The sequence below is a fragment of the Passer montanus genome, unplaced genomic scaffold (assembly GCF_014805655.1).
Source record: "Passer montanus isolate IOZ18808 unplaced genomic scaffold, ASM1480565v1 scaffold62, whole genome shotgun sequence".
In the NCBI taxonomy this organism is placed as follows: Eukaryota; Metazoa; Chordata; class Aves; order Passeriformes; family Passeridae; genus Passer; species Passer montanus.
This window is the reverse complement of record NW_024371260.1, coordinates 826,695-845,301: the sequence shown is the minus strand read 5'-3', so window position 1 is coordinate 845,301 and position 18,607 is coordinate 826,695. Positions and strand designations below refer to the sequence as shown.

At 47.8% G+C, this 18,607-nt stretch overlaps 1 protein-coding gene across 5 annotated transcripts in view; it reads right to left on the bottom strand.

The window, feature by feature from the left end:
- RERE (arginine-glutamic acid dipeptide repeats) overlaps positions 1 to 18,607 on the bottom strand; it is a 163,812-nt gene that overhangs the window by 119,698 nt on the left and 25,507 nt on the right. The window contains exon 1 of one of the 5 annotated variants that reach the window (XM_039727544.1): positions 5,950 to 6,130. The exons of 1 other annotated variant lie outside the window; for it this stretch is intronic. The gene's annotated coding sequence lies outside the window, so the exon portion shown is untranslated. Of the gene's footprint in view, positions 1 to 5,711; positions 5,866 to 5,949; positions 6,131 to 18,607 lie in introns of those variants that run through there. 3 more of the 5 variants (XM_039727540.1, XM_039727543.1, XM_039727542.1) reach the window with 3 other exon arrangements.

The window sequence follows — 18,607 nt, the reverse complement described above, 5'->3', positions numbered from 1 at the left end:
CCAAAAGCATGGATTCAATCAGGTTTTGTGCCAAAACAGAACTTTATACAGTGTCTGTTAAAAAAGCTGAAGTCTAAAGTTCAGCCTGTGCATGTTTTGCTGCATTCCCATTTATGCTGCTGACTCCATGCCCCAAAAACCCACAGGACGTGCTTTTAGCAGCCCCTGGAGGTGTACACCTTCCTAGGGCAAATACAGGCACCAGAGGACAAACCTGACACGCCACACCAGGTCCCAACCCTCCCAAAAACGAGCTCAACTACCAACCCCAAGGTAAATCAGGCCTAGTTTGATGTACAACCACAGCTATATTTATTTTTCACATTATTGTAGTCACAAACTACGATATCTCAAAACACAGATCTCATTTTTTGCACTGAAGATAAAACTTATTTATTTTTTTTTAATCTCAAAAGCTTCCCGGGAGCACTGGCCACGTGCTACCTGAGTTACAAACTGAGGATGGGGACTGGTTTTTTTAACAAGCACCATCTTAGCTCCTGTCAGGCAGCACAGAAACACCAAGGATGAGGCTGGAGAAGCCCTGAGCTCCTCCATCCCATCCCTGTGAGTGAACCCAGAGCTCTGCACTCCCTGAGAGGAGCAGACCCCAGGTGAAACACTGCCAGCATCTGAAAATCCTGCCCAAAGCCCCTCACAAAGAGATGGCACAGTCTGGGCTTTAACTGCTGTGAGCACTCCCAGCTGCAAGAGGCAAATGCCGGAGATGCTCTGCATGTGCAGAGGGTGAGATCAGCACCCGGGGACAATGCAACTCCTGCTGAACTGCAGAAAGTGCAAACAGCCTGCACCCCTGCTCACACAGCACTCACAGCTACCCCACTGCACTGGGAAAGGGCAATGGCCTTCCCAACAACCTGATAACCTTGGCTGCTCTTAACTCTTTAATACCAGTTTTAACTCCAAGCCCGGGCTGGGGATCCAATTTTAAGCCAGTTCCAGCAGTCTGATGTTAAACACACAGGGAAAATCAGCTCTGTCTCACATCCTCTCACACATGACACCAAAGAACATTCAATTATTAAGCAGGAACTGCCATATATATATTAAAAAAAAAATCCATTCCCAGCTCTAATCTCAAAGGAATAGCTTTATTACCAGGAAATGGAAATCTGATTTTTGGCTTCTTTGTTAGATTTCAATAGGAAAAGGAGCAAATATAGTGTGTTTTGACTGCTTGGAAGAATAAATTCTGCAGGGATCTGTTACTATGTCAAACTCAGGGAAAAAAGTCCCCCAACCTTAAGTGCTTGAATTGTATTGACTCATCTCATGGCTCAGTCATCCCCACACTGATCTCACTGCTCACTGGGGCACTGTGCTCATCAGGCAGCGAGCAAAGCCAGGAAACTTCTCAACAGCAAAAACCACAGCCAGCTGAGCTCCCAGCTTCAATTTGTGCCTGGCTTTAAAAACCTGCTGTGGGCAGGAACAGAAATGCAGAGAACTTCCCACAGTAAGGACAGAACTGCAGATGCTGCTGGAACACTTACTGCCTATTAGCAAAATTTCAGTTTTATTTCAAAAAAACAAGTCATTTTGATCTCTACAAATAAGCAAATTCACCAAGGAAACACTGCCAAAACCAAGGCATTTTTTCTTGCTAGTCTCAAGAAAATTCAAATCAGCATTTAAGACAAAATGTATTTCATGTACAAAATTGGTGTTACAGACGCAGCAATTATCTGCACCAAAATTGGCTGCTTTCAGTAAAAGGTTTACCTAATCACAGCTTTTTAGTCAGCTCATTTTAAAAAAAGGGAAAAATAAGGAATGAAAAACCTGCAAGTATCAAAACTTTTAGGCCCCAGTACTAACACATTCCTGATTTGTTATTTCACACTGTATTGTCATCTTATGAAAATGAAAGTGATATCCATTCACAGAAGACTAATTAAACCAAGTTTCCTTTCAAAATTTGCCATTCCTTCCCCAGAGAAGAGCACAGCTACATGGTTAATGCTGAATTTACAGCCTCCACTTCTGCACTTCTGCTAACATTAGAAAATGCCTGAATTCCAAACGCACCAATTACACAAAAAAACATTATGAGAGAATCTACACATCACAACCAAATACTATCTATTCCACTAGTAAAACATTTATCCAATTACCAAGCCCTTTTCCCACATAAACTTGACACAAATGTTTCCTAGGGAAGGCCAGCTTGTTTTAATCATTTACATTTTTCAACACTATTTGTTCTCACTTCGTATCCAAAGGTCAGAACTCAAACCACTACCCCAGGCAAACTTTGGAATAAATACTATTTTTGTCCACTTTTCTGTAAAGATTTTCACTTCTGCTAAGAAAGCTGAAGTATGATAAACCAGATTTCCCTCTGATTCATTTCAAGGTGCCTGACATTATTTTTCATGAAGTTGTTCTGATAACGTGCATTTTATGGGTCCTCTTTACTTATCTGGGAGTGTTACATCATTAAAGGCTTTTCCAGCCTGCAGTAACAGAGAAATTTGTCCTGTGTTCTGAAATACTGGAGAACCAGCCAAACAAGGAGCAAGGCTAAGCAAGGTCCAGGTGACACGAGTTTGGATTACCCAGCTCTGCTGACACAGCCCTGCTTCCCCAGTGCCCCTCCTGACATGCTTTTACACACATTAATAAAGATTTGCACATTAATCTGCCTGTTAGGGGCTGCTGCTCACTCCAGCTAAGGCCTCCCCACTGCACTGAAGGTTTAAATCCACTCCCAGCAGAGCATCAGGGTGTCTGCTGTCAGACTGCAGCAGTTTAGAAACCATTTTTCATTTTATTTACCTTTAAAACACAAAACAGAACCACTCAGTGCTCTCATGTGTCACTTACTGGGTCTGGCACTTTAAACACACAAGGGTCGAGCTAAAATAAAAGTTACTTTAGAGTATCTTGGCCGGAACACTGCAGCTCACAAAAACTCATAGAAGTGATGTGCAGCTTGCTGAGCCTGTCCCAGGTGTGAGCCCCCCCAGGAAAGTCAGGCTGGGTGCCTGCAGCACCACAGAATTCCTGCTGCTCTGTCCCAAACCTCAGTGTCCCCCAGCAGCCCCAGCCCTGAGCTCAGCAGAGCTGGGCTTTATTTAACCCAAAGCCTGCCTGGGACAGCAGAGCTCAAAGCCCAGCTCCAGGCAGGGTCTGCCAGGGGCCACTGGCCAGAGGGACACAAAGCCACCAGCTGGGGACTCCAGCAGCCCCTTCCAACCTAAATAAAACAGTATTCATCCCAAAGTGTGCCTGGAGTTTGAGTTCTCACCTTTGGAGACAAATTTAACCCTAATTCCTAATGCTCCAAAGGCACAGCCTTCATCTGAAAATCACTCGGCCAAAAGCATTTCCCAACCTCAACATCCTGCACCCATTTCTGCACCCTGCCTTCACAGCTGCTTTCTGCACAGCCACTGGCTCTCAGAAATATCCTGTCAGCCACATACCTCAACAAGTTACAGAATGCTGCTCTGCCCTGTTTTAGAACTAAACACTGTGTGCCTTCCAACCCAACACATCAGCAGGACCCCCCACACCTCCTGCAGCCCCAGAACAATTAACAATTAACATGTGCACGCTGACCCAACACAGAGGCAGCTCTGTAAAGCTGTAGAGCCATTGAAGAATTGAACAGTAAGAAATGCAGAGGTTACCCCTGCCTGCTCTGAAGCAGAACAATGGGCAACACAAACCCCCCTGCACCCCAAAGACAGGGAGGTTTAGGATTAGGTCAGTGATAAACAGCTTATTTCCTTCCCCACACACAAAAAGCAAAGCAGGCTCTCTGGCAGGGAGCTGTCAGCCACTCAGCAGCAGACAAAGCCCCGTCTTTGTCACCTTCACACCAACAAAAGTAAGCAAAAGAGGGGTTGAGAGGCACATCAAGGGATTCTCTACAACCTGTAGTAAAACTGCAGAGACAGGCGGTGCGTTCTGACAGAACAGCTGTACACATCATTACGTTAATTAAAATTAAAGTCTCATCTCCTTAGCATACAAGCAATTCACTGAACCTTAGTGACAAAAGGAAGGAACCATTTCCTCCAAGGGACAGAAGCACACACAACTGGAACAAGCTGTCTGCTTACACTGAAGGCCACAGCAGAAAGGAGATAGAAAAGTATTCAAGAACCAGCCCTGGCTATTTTAAGCAAAACAAAGCACTATCAACTCTAAAACACACACAAAGGAAGTGGTCGGATAGATTACGTCAGCCTCGCCTCAATTCATAAATCCTAACCACAAAACAAGACAAATTCTGAGCTGCCTCTCTCTGGAATCCTGTTCAAAGCCAATACACGCAGTTTGGGTCTTAAAATACGCTCTCGAACAACACTCGCTGATGCATCACTTTCAAACAGCAACCGGGGGGTGAAAAAAAATTGTGTAATCCCAGTGAATTCTATCGTGCTGCCAGATCAAATAACATTTCGAGAAGTGCCTGCCAAGCACCCAGCCTGCCAGAGCACAATGAGCACTCAAGTGCTCGGGACTGAAAACCACCTTTCACTGCTCCCAGAGATCTTTACAAAATAGTTTAAACACTACCAAATTACAGGGTTGGGAAAAAAAATAAATAAAGAAAAGCTTTTTAAAGCTGCTCCTCAGCCTGTCTGCTGATAGTCACTGGGCAGCAGCATTCACAAACGCGACCAGCAAGAACAAAACCGGAGCCAAACGCGGAGCGGGCTGCACGTCTGGAGCTAATTCCGGCAGATGAAGGGATGGGATGGAGCAGGGCTGGATGGGATGGAGCAGGGCTGGATGGGATGGAGCAGGGCTGGAGGAGATGGAGCAGGGCTGGATGGGATGGAGCAGGGCTGGAGATGGAGCAGGGCTGGATGGGATGGAGCAGGGCTGGAGGAGATGGAGCAGGGCTGGAGGAGATGGAGCAGGGCTGGAGGAGATGGAGCAGGGCTGGATGGGATGGAGCAGGGCTGGAGGAGATGGAGCAGGGCTGGAGGAGATGGAGCAGGGCTGGAGGAGATGGAGCAGGGCTGGAGGAGATGGAGCAGGGCTGGAGGAGATGGAGAAGGGTGGGGGGGGGGGTGGGCCCCGGGGGGAAAAAAAAAAAAAAAAAAAAAAAAAAAAAAAGACCAAACCCGTGCGCGGAGCATCCCAAACCGCGCTCCACCGGACCGCTTTTCTCTACTTAATTCATTTAAGTTTAAAACAACAAAGAAGGGGATTCAGTGGCCCTGTCAAGCGCCATTCCCACTCCCCGAGCATTAAAGCAGCCCCATATGGCTGAAGGAGCCATGCAGCACACAATGCCCCACGCAGGGCAGAGCCACATGGGCTGGAAGAGCTCAAAAACAACTGCAAAACAAAGCGGAGCTGCTTTCTTCCGCAGGAAACAAAGTGGCCGAGCAGCTCTCCTGCCACCATCCTAAAACACCATTAAACACCGTTTAAAGGGTTACACCACACACTGTCCCAATTAGTGCTTCAAAGGCATTCCGTTGTAGCCGGAGTAATGAAAAAGTACTTTCTTCCAGGATAAAGAAAATGCAATCCTTATCTCCTCATCTCATTTGCTTTTAAAAAACAGAATTAAACACAGCAGGCCGGTCACCCCAACTGTTTATATTTAGAACAGGGAGGTAAAGCATTTGTTATGGAAAAAAAAAAATCCAGCAACAACCCTGCAGCCTTTAGAGCGCTCTGAACTTCCCAGGCCAACAACAACCTACCCACGCCTCACCTACCAAGTCGATCCAACTTCTTCTGGGAAAAAAAAAAAATTAAAACAACCAAAAAACTGGAGCAACCCAAAGCGGAAAAGAGAATTAAGCCAAGCCTTTCCTCCATCCAGGCAGTTATCGTTAGCCAGGTAACAATTAATCAACTCGCAGAGCAGCCTTAATTCTCCTCCAGCGGGGAACACAACTTGGGAGGCACCGAGCCCCGCGGTCCTGGGGCTCGGGGGGCTCGGGGGGCACTCACCGCGGCTCCGGCCGAGCCCCGAGCCCGGCCCGGCCCCGCTCCGGCGGCGGAGCCCGGCGGGAGGAGCGGCGGCAGCAGGAGGAGGAGGAGGAGGAGGAGGAGGGCTCCGGGAAGGGCAGGCACGGAGGAAGCGGGGCCGGCAGGCGCAGCTGCTGAACAAAAGGAGGCCCCTCCGCCGCCCAGCAGCTGCGGCCGGCACACACACACACACCGGGCACACAAACACACACACAGACACACACAGGGCACACAGACACACACAGGGCACACATACGCCGGGCACACACACAGACACCGGGCACACACACACACACCGGGCACGCACACACAGACACCAGGCACACACAGACCGGGCAGCCCAGCACGCTTTGCGTGGGGATTTGGCTGCGCTGCCTTCAATTAGTGAGCCATTTTGTTCCAATTCTTTCCTGCAATGCCTTCCTGCCCCCCATTAGGAGCAGAAATTCATCTGCTCTTAATTGGGTTTTTTATAAAGGATGAGTATTTATCTGACTGTGCATCTCCCAATGTCTTGTGTTGTTCCTCTACACCAAACCATGACCTTTCAGTTGTTAGTACCGCCTTAATTTTAGAGCAAAGCTCTGCTATTTCCCTTGCAGAATAACACGCAAAACAAGTCATCTGTGTAATCCATTACCTTGGGGCAACGTACACTTTATCCCTGCCGAGCAAATCCATTTCTTAGCCATACAGTAATATTTTACCTATAAAATAAATATGGGAGTACACCACCTCCGAGCTAGTTTTACAAAGCCAAGTTTAAAAAAAAATAGGAAAAAATGATAATCATTAAAGTTCACAGACCCGGTTAATTAGAGCAACACCCTCAAGTACTGCCTGCCAACTTCATCTTTCCAGAGGCTGCTAATTATTTGTAGTTGTGTATCTTCCCGCTATTTATCCATGCCCATTGCTACCATGTTCATACTGGAGCCCAGGAGTCCTCCAGCAGACAAAGATCCAAGTCTGAAATTCACCCTGTGCTTTCCAGAAATAGCTCCCTAAAAGCTGATTAATTCCAGCGTGTGGCAGGGCTGCTGTGATCGATACAAATCGAGGCTGGTGCACCCTGCAATATTCAGGGCCTGCCCTGGCCAGAGCTGTGCAAAACACGCTCTGCAGCCAGGAGCTGAGTGATCCACCAGGAGCTGAGTGATCCACCAGGAGCCGAGTGATCCACCAGGAGCCGAGTGATCCACCAGAGCCAAGTGATCCACCAGGAGCCGAGTGATCCACCAGGAGCCGAGTGATCCACCAGAGCTGAGTGATCCACCAGAGCCGAGTGATCCACCAGAGCTGGAACTCCGTCCTCCAGTCAGCACCCAGCCTTCGGCCTCGCTCCTCAGCCTCCTTGCCAAACGTGGCCCAGCACCTGGCACATGTAGAAGGGAACTCGCTGCTCCAGAGGGTGTTTAAATCAGACTTCCAAAAGAGCTTCCCAGCAGGAAGTTAATTCAGGGCAGGTTTCATCATTTGAAAAATACCCTGTTTGATGGTTGTTGTTTAAAAATACCTTATCCCTTTAGGGCAGGTGACTGAGCCAGCTTGGATCACAAATCCATAAAGTCAGTACATATATATAGGGAAAATGCACTCAGATATAATAATATTAATAATATCAATAATAATATTAATAATTGCATTGATGATGGTAATACTAATACTAATACTAATAATAATATATTTTAAGTGTTGATTTAAATGTGTATTTCTTTGTATCCCGTTAGGACGAAAGTTGTCCAAACAGTTCAGAGCACAGCATCTAGCAGTCTGAGCACAGCAACAGAACTGGAGACTATTCTTGAATCTCAGACACTGTCTTGCAAATCCAACACAAACCAACTTCCGAATTCAGCAGTGTGGGAGATGGCAGAGAAATCATCTCAAGTCCCATCTGTTTGTATACAGCATTCTGGAGATCCTTGAATGAGCAGAACAGCCACAGCACTCAATCACCGACATCAGAGACAACTCAACTTTCACTAATTGGCTTTCCTAGGAGATATGGAGATCTGCCCCCATTTCAGAGCCTAAAATAAAAAACATGCACAGAGTACAGCCTCAAGCTCCATTTTGCAATGGGGACTTTTTATCTTGTCTTTTGAAAATGCACTATAAAAGATCATCTTTTCCTGGCCACGAAATGAAAACCTTTGCTAGCCACAGCATTACAAACTTACAACAGCATTTCTTTCTGTATCCCTTCTGAAAGCTGGATATCTGAAACAGGGGGGGAAATGTGAGTTACTCGTTCACAAAGCCCATGGAGACCAGGCAAAATCTGCTTCCACATGGGTCAGGAAAATAGGAAAAGAGGAGACCTTGAGAGGAGATTGCCTGGATGGGCAGGGTTGGAGAGAGCTCCCAGGGCACTCCGTGGTGTTTGCACAATGAAACAAAGCTCGGCTCCACCGCCTGCAAAATCCATCCCAGCTTTCTTGGCAGGCTCCATTTATCAAAACAAGCCTGTCATGTCGAGTACCATTAACAGATAATGAACTGAGACAAGGGATGCAGTTACAAGCAAAGCACTCCGCATGCTACAGGCCTGAGCACACAGCCAAGGGAGCTGATATTTACTATAAACATCATAATTAAATAGAACACCTAGCTGAAGAAACATTAAGGTCGTGACAATAAACAACAGAAGCTGGAAATCTGACGGAATAAGGCTCTGACTTGCTGTCGGTGACTCCTGACACCGCTCAAAGGCGCATCCAGCCCTGCACACCTTCTCTGCACCTGTTCACTCACAGCTTGGGCTGCCAGCGCTTCCCCGTCCTGTAACACTTTGTATCCTGTACCCACGCACGGCAGCTCATGAAAGATGGAGCGCTGAGAAGTGACAGACAGAGCATCTTCAAAGGGCTGGAAAATGTGCTGCTTTCGAGACACGCGACTCGGAACAAACGCGAATAATTCATAACTTCGCACCGTTCCGACCCTATTGGAAGAATATTAAACACAGACACGCAAATTGGAGGAATATTAAATAAAGATGTAATCCCTCCAAGACACAAGACCTATCAATCAGCAGCATTCCCCACTTGTGACAGAATGAGCCATGAGCACACACAAACATTCCTCCAAAGGAGCAATTCCGGCTCTCCCAGGTATGCAAACACTTGGAACACAAACCAGCCCTAAACAGCCTTAATGAGATTATACAGATGAAACGGGTCCATTCAGTTGTTTTTTCCCTAGAGACGCTGATGACAAAGAGGTGCCACAATCCCCGAGCTCGGGGCTCTCCCACAGTCAGGTCCAAAGCAGGCTGCACAACTCCAGTGGATCCCAGGGAGTGAACACCAAGAAGCCTCAAATTCCTTCTGGGAACACACGGAGACACGAACAGGACAAGGGTTTCCTAAAAGCCAGTCCAACACAACTTCCCAGCTCAGGCAAGTCTAGCACTAAGCCAGACCTATTTTTCAAAGGCGACTTTAGGCTGCCTTCAGAGCTCCTCTAAATCAAGCTCTCCCCTCGGATCTGGCCTTGGCCAGGGGGAAGAGGAAGGGAGTCGGTTCATGGAGAACAAATTAACAGCTTAATGTTGTCCCAGCAGTGTTTTCCTTGTGTGTCATCAGTTGCAGAGCTCACCACAAGTTTCCCAGTCTCTGCCAGTGGTGCAACCCCAGCCAAAACCCCCACGGCACCTCCGGTAAAACAAAACCCTGACACAGCTTAAACTGAAAGTGAGCTGGAGAACTCCGGGGGCCACCTGGAGATCTCTCAGCAGGGAGAGGAATCGCTGGCTGGGCTGCCAGCAGGAAAGGTCACCCCCCTCTGCTGCCACAGCAGCACCGAGTGTCTGCAACCCATTCCTGACTGTTTGCACTTGGACATCAAAGCACCCCAGCTCTATCTAAACACAGAACCTTTGGTCAGGTGAGAGGTGAGGCTCTGTTCCTGTGTAAATAATGCTGTTTTCTTGGCACAAACAGCGAGAGGAACCGATCCCCAGCTCCTGACAAGACACTTACTGCTGTCTGCACACTCATTTCGCAGCAGGAGAAGTCGTGCCTGCACTTGCAGCTCTGTGAGCACCCACAGGAAACCTGCTGGGAGGTTTGTGAGCTGTGCAGCCACAGCCCCAAGGTTACAGCGGGCTGTGAGAGGAGAGCCAGGGCACTGCTGCTGCTCCTGCCCAGCACAGCCCAAAGGTGCTGCAGTCCCAGCCCGGGGAGGCTGTGACCTGCTGGAAACTGCTTTAAACTCTGCTTTAAACTCTGCAGGAAGCTCTGCTCACAGGCACAGCCCCTGCCTCTGCACCACAGTGCCACACACAGCAGCTCCCACAAGCCAGCCAGGGGTTATTGTCACTTACAGGGTCACTGCTGGAGCTGCCAGGAGCCCTTTCCCTGCCCCTCTCCAATCCCCAAAGGAACCCGCACCCTTCACACACCATGGACCTTCAGAGGCTTGGCTTTTCTGCTGGCTTAGACTTTGTTTTGCTGGGGTGAGGTTTCCCCTGTTAATTACCAGCACTATCACACATTTTATGGCTGGAGAACTGTGGCTCCTTCCCTGTACTCACCTGGTGCTCAGGATGTTCCAGGTGACCTCTGGCCACGCTCTAAGTGCTCACAGGTCCTGTTAAAGTCCAGCAGCACATCAGCACTCTGGCACAGAGAGCCCTCAGAGGCACAGAACACTCTGAGGAACTCCAGCCTCTTATAGGAGCCCAGAATTGCAGGCAAAGCCCTGCTGTAACTGCCACCAGCAACTGCCACCAACTGCCCCGGTGTCACCCCCCTGACACAGCCCAGCTGGCACACAGGCACGGCTCTCAAGCCAAGCACAAACACAAACCAAACCACAGAAATAAACCCAGAAATAAATACAAAAAACCCCCCCAGAAATAAATAAAATAAACCCAGAAATAAGTAAAATAAACCCATAAATAAATAAAATTGCCAGCACTGTGCTCCGTGCTGCTCCTTAGGAGGGAAAAGCTGCCTGGGACTGTCCCTCAGCCCTGGAGCTGTGACACAGCCCAAAAGTGCCACTGGCACAGGCAGAGCATCCCTGAGAACGGGGACAGGGGTGCAAGGGGAGCATCTGTGCCTGCAGAAACCCTGGGCTGCCTGTGCACAGCATCCTGGCTGCCTCTGCCACAGCAGGCATGAAACAGCAGCCCTGGCTCCCCAGGGAGCTGAGAGGACAAGGCAATTCACATGATAACAGCGAGAAAAGCAGTTGTACAGGAACGCCTGGCTTAGGAGGTGTTGGGGAAAACAAACAAACCAAAAAGACCAGAAAAACCCCAAACAACCAAGCACAGCCCGACAAGAAAGAGCCCAGCCCTGGCAGGGTTCACTCACCGGTGTCCATACAATGAAAAGAGAGTTCCCAGCAGTGCCAGCCCAGCCCAGCCCCTGCTCTACCCCCTGAACACCCAGCTCTGCCAGGACAGAACCCTGATTCCAGCCCCGTGGGCAAGCAGAAGCAAACCTGAGGCAGAGAAGGGGCACAGCAGGGATAAAACCCAGTTCTAGGGCAATGATCTCAGCCAGCTGCACCTCAAAGAGGACAAAATTCAGCCAGAAGCACAGGATGCTTTTTCTGGGAAGACGGAAGGGGGAAAAAAACCCTTTTTTTTTTTTTGTTCTGGTACTTCTCATCTGGTTTGTTTCCTCTTCTCTGCAGGGACCAACACTTAAATTCAAAAGTGTTTCTGTAAAAAATCCCTGCCCTGGGAAACCCCAGATTACAGAATGGTAAACCATAAGCCAAGAATATTAAAAGAAAATGCAGTGTGTCTGCCAGATTTTGTGGTACTTACAGCAAGACACCAACCTGTTCAGCAGCTTCTTGAATTTAACACAAAGGAATGCACACAGGCCTTTCTAGAACGTATTATCTTACACAGAACAAAAAATAAAATCCCAATATTTGTCAAAAAAAGTCATTTAAAAGGAAAAATTTGCATACTTGAAAATGTAACAAATGGATTAAAACAAACAAGAAGCTCTTTGTTCTCAGATGAATATAAAAAAGCAAACAAAATAAAATTCTCAATAGTTAAATGTGTGTGGGAAGGGTGAAACCAAAGGAGGGAAGGAAGAATTAAGCACAGGCATCTTTTTCAGCTCTATCAAAGCAGCTGTAAAACAATGGGAGTTTGCCTGTTCTCCCCTCCAGTTTAAACCAAAAGTAACTCTGGGGATGGAAAACTTGATCCCTCCATCAAGAGCCTGTGGAATGTTTAAACTGTTAGAGCACAAAGCGCTCGTACTCACGCTGAAGGAAATGACTCCCAAATGCTTCCTCGGCAATCTCCTCCCAGAGCCAGACTGATCCTTCAGCTGGGGATTTTCTCCACACACAAATGGAGCTAACAGAGATGTAACATTTGCAATGGATTTACAGCCTTTTATTGAGATCACAGAGGAGGTGGGAACTCAGGCTGCAGCTCACTTTTGGAGCAGCAATCGCTCACACATTCAAAGGCCTCTGAAAATTCAATTTTTGGGTTTTTTTTTTTACAAGTGACAACAACCACAGGATGTGACCGTACCTATAATAACCTCTCCCTCCAGACAGGGAGATAAGCTCTAAAAACAGGAAGTTTCTAGTGTAATCTTGAAAAAATATCAAGAGTCTGAAAGCAGCCAGGTCCCTCAGTTCCAGGAGGAAGGAACTCTCCACTTGCCAAAGTCAGTGGATGGCACCAACCCAGGCACTGCTCCTCCCCTCCCCAGAACCCCCAAATCACCCAAAAATGCAAAGATTCTCACTTGATCCCTCTCCTCTTCCCTCCACAGCTTCCAGGAGTAAGCAAACAAGCCAGCTCCACTCCCACAGGAAGCATTATTATTTTAGCAGTTTGCTGGACTCGTTTTGATTTGTTTTTGCTCCAGCAGACAGGGATTTGCTGGTGCAGGGCTGCGTTTCACACAGCACTCAGTCTGCAGCCACCTACACAGGAACTTGGAGTCAACTGCAAGGAAGCAGCAGATTTTTGATAGCTGCTATCAACCAATTAACAGCCAAAAAAGCTTTTCAAAATTGGTTTCACAATGTTGCTCAGGCTGGAGACGAGGAGGTGGCAGCAGCTCAGCAGGGCTTACACCAACTCAGCAAACAGTCTCAAAAGCAAAGGATGCTGCTGCATGTTTCAGCAGAAATCAGCCCCATGCTGCTTGTCAACACAATGCACGTTTTCCTGTCAGTACCCAACACAAAACACAATCACACTGAAGGCTTAAAAATCCCATTCTCGTGGCTGTGTTCTGACTCTGAACTTCCTTCAAATTCTCAAGTAAAACACACAATAATCTTAACTCCATTTAAGTTGGTTTCACGTGTACCTCAGCTACTACAGGGACGTTTAAATTCAGTATTTTTAGGAAGGCTAAACCTGCAACACATCAGTTTTTCCTTTGCACAGTTCCTTCAGTGGCCTATTAAAGAATTCAACATAAAAGGCATCCCAGGTGTTCTATTTAGCTTCTTGTGATATGGAGATAAAACAGCAAGAACTTCAAATACATAACCCCCACCAGGAGGAGGCAAATAATCCAAATAATTCGAGGCATCCCAGCAGTGAGGATTCTGAGGAATTTCCTTGGAAGTCCTTGCAGAAAGCTGTGAAGTAGCAGAGTCCCATTCCCCCCAGTGCAAGCCTGTCCCATCTGGGCTGAAATCCCCTCCTGAGCCCTGAGCACAGCAAACATTCATTTCAGGGGGTGCACAAAACAAACACTCGCCTCAGGGAGTCCTGCGACTGGGCTGAAATCCCCTCCTGAGCCCTGAGCCCAGCACACAGGGTCCACAAAACAAACATTCATCTCAGGGAGTCCTGCGTGACACCCACAGCAAAAACAAACCCTGCTGGAGCAGGAACAGGGGGTTCCAGAGGATGTGAGCAATTCCCAAGGACAACAAACAGCCCTGGAGGCAGCAGACTCTGCAAAGCCCTTCAAGAAGGGCTGAGCTGTGCCCTGGCTGCAGGGAGTGCCAGGGCTTTGCCACCTTGTGCCAGCCTGAAACCAGAGTGGGAGCCCAGCCTGGCCCTGCAAAGCCAGTGAAGAGCTGGGATTGCACTGGAAATGTGATTTGAGTGCTGCCAGCAGCCCCACTGAGCACTGAGGGGGAATCCAGAAACCACAGAAATCCACAAAGCACCGAAATCCAGAAACCACAGAAATCCACAAGGCACAGAAATCCAGAAACCACAGAAATCCACAACGCTGAGAAATCCACAAAGCTCAGAAATCCACAACGCTCAGAAATCCAAAAGCTCAGAAATACACAAAGCACCGAAATCCAGAAACCACAGAAATCCACAAAGCTCAGAAATCCACAAGGCACAGAAATCCACAATGCTCAGAAATCCACAAGGCAGAGAAATCCAAAAGCTCAGAAATCCACAATGCTCAGAAATCCACAAAGCTCAGAAATCCACAAAGCTCAGAAATCCACAAAGCTCAGAGCTCAGTGACATCCTGGGAAAGCCCTGAGTGTGCCCAGCTCCCCTCAGCTCCAGTGCCCCAAGGACTGAGCCATGGACCAGGGAACAAATGAATGGGCATGGAAAGGGCACAGGGACCCAGAGAGGGGCTCAGGGACCCAGAGAGGGGGCACAGAGGGGCTCAGGAGCCCAGAGAGGGGCTCAGGAATCCAGAGAGGGGCTCAGGAACCCAGAGTGGAGCTCAGGAGCCCAGAGAGGGGCTCAGGAATCCAGAGAGGGGCTCAGGAACCGGGAGTGGAGCTCAGGGGCCCAGAGAGGGGCTCAGGGACCCAGAGAGGGGGCACAGAAGGGCTCAGGAGCCCAGAGAGGGACTCAAGAATCCAGAGAGGGGCTCAGGAACCGGGAGTGGAGCTCAGGGGCCCAGAGAGGGGCTCAGGGACCCAGAGAGGGGGCACAGAAGGGCTCAGGAGCCCAGAGAGGGGCTCAAGAGGGGGGAGAGGGGCTCAGGAACCCAGAGTGGAGCTCAGGAGCCCAGAGAGGGGGCACAGAGGGGCTCAGGAATCCAGAGAGGGGCTCAGGCAGATCCCAACCTGTGATTCCCAGAACAAACCCCGAGCACCTTCCTGGTTCTGAGTGCTGCTCCCTCCCTTTCTGAGCTCTCTGTCTGGGCTTGGAGAGGTGAGTGACAGGCACTGCTCAATTTTCATGCTAATGTTTTATCAGAAAGAAGTATACATGTCACATCATGAGCTCGTTAACAATCCATTCCTAAGACGTGGAGTAAAGCTTGGCAGGCACTTCCTCCTGAAATGAGATCTGCTGCTTTGCTTTTTAGGATCTGAACATGCTGGTGTGGCACATCAAGAGGCAGAAACATCATTTAAAGGTTACACTTTGTTCCAGTTTCATCGAATCAGCATTAAGCAGTCACAGAACACACACCAGGTTATCCATTTCGTTCTTTATTACCTCCAGCCACCGAGTTCCAGGAGGAAACCTCTGAAATCACCCATCTGTGTAACTTCACATGCAGCTAAACATGCAGCTGTCACTCCTCTCCACTCCCTTCCCGGGGAAATCTCCCCTTTGGGGTACCAGGAAACTGCATTTGAATATTTGAAATGCATCTGAAATAAGCAGAGCTCGCTGGACAAATGAGGTCAAGAACAAGGCTGACAATCGCCTCACATTCAGTTCTGGGAATGAAAAGACAAAGTCCCTTTCATGGCTTCCACTACAAAGAAACCCATCATTAGACCTCATTTTTGTCAGTTCACACAAAGGCTGAAGATACAGACAAGTGGCGTTGAAAAGAAAAGCCTTTGAAATCAGATGGCTCCCAAGAATATCCCTGAATCAGGCAGATGGAAACTTTCCTCCCTTCCCCTGTCAGGCCAGCTGAAGGTGGCAAGCACCAGCTTTTCCTCATTAGTTCCACACCTGGGCTGGGCTCTTTGGTTTGTTTGCGGGCTTGCTGGTTGCTTTTGTTTTTTAAATAACCTTTAAGACATCTCTCTGTTGATTAAACCATTTTCATCCTTCAATGAGTTTGATTCCTATTAGTTCAGACTGCAGAGGAGACATTGATTTTTACCGTGCTCAGGATCTAGAGAAGTAACAGCTTTTCCAATTAAACAACAGCTCACCAAGTTAAGTAGAAAAATATGTCCACAGCAATAATGTGCAAGCATCCAGAGCACTCTGCAATGCCAACAACAGCTCACACACATGCTTGTAATAACTTTAACCTTTAACTCAGGAACAGGAAAACTCCATGAATTACAGACAGCTCAGCCCCTGTTAACTCTGCTGATAAGAAGCTGGAGCACTGAGAGGCTCAGAATTACAGACAACTCATTTTCCAGCTCAGAATTATCACCATTCCACCACACAAATCACCACACTGGGCTCCCACCTACTAAAACAGAAATCACAACCAGAAATGGTCAGAGGCTGCTGCTTCTCCTCTCAAATGAAGCTTTCATACCAAACAAATCCATAGTTCTTGTGTTACAGCCTTTCGCAGAGTTGCACTGTAAATCAAATATTTTATTCCACACCCTGCAGCTATTTCCACATTTAATAACTGACATGGGAGACAAGTTTTAATCTCCATCAGGCTGAAACAATTACTGTCCTCATAACCACTCAAGTCAGAGGTAAAAATTACGAGATTTCTATTACCCAGCTGCATATTCAGGGGGAAACAGTCACATTTTTCCAGAGGAAAATCACAAAGCTCCATCAGTGGAACAAAAAAGGGGAGCCCAAACAAGCACAGTGCCCAGTTTTTAATGTGCCACAATGGCCATGCACTGCTGGCACTCAGGGCTTTCTTTTAAGGTAGAAAAAACAGCAACAGCCCTGCCAAAAACCAGCACAGAGACAAGAGATCTGAACAGACTGCAGATGTAAATATTCCCTGGCCAAAACCTCCAGCTTTAAACTTTTTCTTGGCATCAAGGAAACAATTGCCATGCTTAGAGGAAAAATCAATTAAAGCTCAACGTGGATTAGAGAGCTGGGAGTCACCCTGTGCTGGTGCCCAGCCCTGAGCACCAGCAGCACCCCAGGCTCTACAGAGCCCAGGAAATTCCCTCCCCAGGACTGGAAAATGAAAGGAAAAGATCAAAGTGTCACACAGCCACTTACAGCCAACAGCAAAAAAACCCCTGTGTGAAATCTCGCTGTGGAATTTGTCTATTATTACATGTTTTACTACCAGTTATTACTGGCTGCTAGAAAGGGATATTAAAAATCACAGCAGGTCAAGACACTGCTTCTTTCTCTATTAATATATTGAGGCAAAAATGCAGTGATTCACCTCCTGTCCAAGAAAGGGAGAAAATGCCATCAAGTTTGAACCATTCATCCTTTTACTTATGTTCTCTAAAGACCTTCAAAGATACTTAAACATCCAAATTATTTAAATCAGCATGGGAACACATGGATGGATGTTAGAGCTCACAGTGCAGGAATCCCCCCAGAGCTAAATAATTAAGCAGCATCTTCCAGAAAAACTCTCCAGGCCAAACTAATATTCAGGTTTCCAATAAAGTGCTTGGGGAGGAGGGCAGGAGGGAGGCAGAGCGATTTTTATTGTTTTTCTTCAGCAAAACGCCATCAGTGGCTGCTAAAGAGGGGCTGGAGCCGCTGCCTTGGCTCAGAGCACCCTCTAGAGCCAGCTCCTCATCCCTGCCACCCTCCCGCTGTCCCCCTGCTCCCAGCCTGGCTCCTGCTCCCTGCAGAGCTCTGAAATCAGCAATATTTTACCTTTATATATCGGCAAACTCAGCAGCCTCTGCACGCTTCAGGGAATAAATGTATTTTCTAAATTTACACCCGGTGTACATTCATCTCTGCTCTCCCTGAAGTCCCATCCGTGTGCCGGTAACAAAATTAGACACCACCTCTGATCAAAGTACAAAGCTATTAAAAATAAGGCACTACTTCTCAGCTGGAGGAGAATTAAGCACCTCATCCTGAATAAAGACTCAGCTTTGTAACCCAAGACTTCACATGCACCTTTCACTGAAGTGAATAAAGAAGCTTTTCTGCTTCCCACATCTTTTCTATCAGGCAGAGTATGGATTGCAGGAGCCATCCTTGAACTGGAGTTTTTAATTATTATTTGTAAGTGAAAGACTTTAAGGCAGATGATTTCAGTTAATTAACATCCACTTAGTTATCAAAGTATGACCAAAAGACCCATTTCAGCCTCCAGTGAAGGTAACTGCAAATGTGCCATCGAGTTCCCACTCTCTGATTGCAAACCTTTGCTTCAAGCAGGTGCATCTCAAAGACCAGTGACACAAGGAGCTGTGCAGAGAGCCTCTAATCAGGAACCATTAATCAATTCCATTATGAGGGATTCATTTCTTCCAAACCCGGGCCCTCGGGAGGAGAAGGACCACAGGAAAGCCAGGCTGCAGAATTTCCTGATGTCTTTTTGGTTTTATCCCCAAGTCAGGCAGACTCACAGAGCTGAGGACGCAGAACAAGTTACACAACACCAGCAGTTCCCAGGGAGCTGTGCAGGCAATCCTGAATTTAGGGGGAATGTTGTTCCTTCACCCCACCATCCCCATCCTCACTCAGTGCCGGGGCCACAGATCCCAGCCCAAGAAGGCAGGGGAGCACCAAGGTCAGCTCTGGACCCTCAGAGCTCACCTGTCAGAGCTGAACCTTCAGAAAATCTACAATTAACCTCCTCATCTGATG